This window comes from Arachis hypogaea, chromosome 2 (assembly GCF_003086295.3).
Source record: "Arachis hypogaea cultivar Tifrunner chromosome 2, arahy.Tifrunner.gnm2.J5K5, whole genome shotgun sequence".
NCBI classification, from domain to species: domain Eukaryota; kingdom Viridiplantae; phylum Streptophyta; class Magnoliopsida; order Fabales; family Fabaceae; genus Arachis; species Arachis hypogaea.
Genome location: NC_092037.1, coordinates 32,969,409 through 32,970,435, shown reverse-complemented (window position 1 = coordinate 32,970,435; position 1,027 = coordinate 32,969,409). Strand labels below are relative to the sequence as shown.

At 42.2% G+C, this 1,027-nt stretch overlaps 1 non-coding gene across 1 annotated transcript; it reads left to right on the top strand.

The window, feature by feature from the left end:
• Window positions 1-398: 398 nt before the first annotated feature.
• LOC112766240 (small nucleolar RNA R71) lies at window positions 399-507 on the top strand. The gene has a single exon (XR_003184207.1). It is a non-coding gene; the product is annotated as a small nucleolar RNA R71 (small nucleolar RNA).
• Window positions 508-1,027: the final 520 nt, after the last annotated feature.

Below are 1,027 nucleotides of genomic sequence, written 5' to 3'. Positions count from 1 at the left end.
GGCATTCAGAGTATCAATCTCAAGAACTCCTTTCTTTTTATTCATCCCATTGTTCACAGGATTCCTTTCAGAAGTGTACATGAATTGGTTATTTGCAACCATTTCAATGAGTTCTTGAGCTTCTGCAGGCGTCTTCTTCAGATGAAGAGATCCTCCAGCAGAGCTATCCAATGACATATTGGACAGTTCAGATAGACCATCATAGAAGATACCTATGATGCTCCATTCAGAAAGCACAGAAGTGTACATGAATTGGTTATTTGCAACCATTTCAATGAGTTCTTGAGCTTCCGCAGGCGTCTTCTTCAGATGAAGAGATCCTCCAGCAGAGCTGTCCAATGACATATTGGACAGTTCAGATAGACCATCATAGAAGATACCTATGATGCTCCATTCAGAAACCATGTCAGAAGGACACTTTCTGATCAATTGTTTGTATCTTTCCCAAGCTTCATAGAGGGATTCACCTTCCTTCTGTCTGAAGGTTTGGACTTCCACTCTAAGCTTACTCAATTTTTGAGGTGGAAAGAACTTTGCCAAGAAGGCATTGACTAGCTTTTCCCAAGAGTTCAGGCTTTCTTTAGGTTGTGAGTCCAACCATATCCTAGCTCTGTCTTTTATAGCAAAAGGGAATAACATAAGTCTATAGACCTCAGGGTCAACCCCATTGGTCTTGACAGTGTCACAGATTTGCAAGAATTCAGTTAAAAACTGATGAGGATCTTCCAATGGAAGTCCATGGAACTTGCAATTCTGTTGCATTAGAGAAACTAATTGAGGCATAAGCTCAAAGTTGTTTGCTCCAATGGCAGGGATGGAGATGCTTCTCCCATAGAAGTCGGGAGTAGGTGCAGTAAAGTCACCCAGCACCTTCCTTGCATTGTTGGCATTGTTGTTGTGTTCGGCTGCCATGGGTTCTTCTTCTTTGAAGATTTCTGTTAGGTCCTCTACAGAGAGTTGTGCTTTAGCTTCTCTTAGCTTTCGCTTCAAGGTCCTTTCAGGTTCAGGGTCAGCCTCAACAAGAATG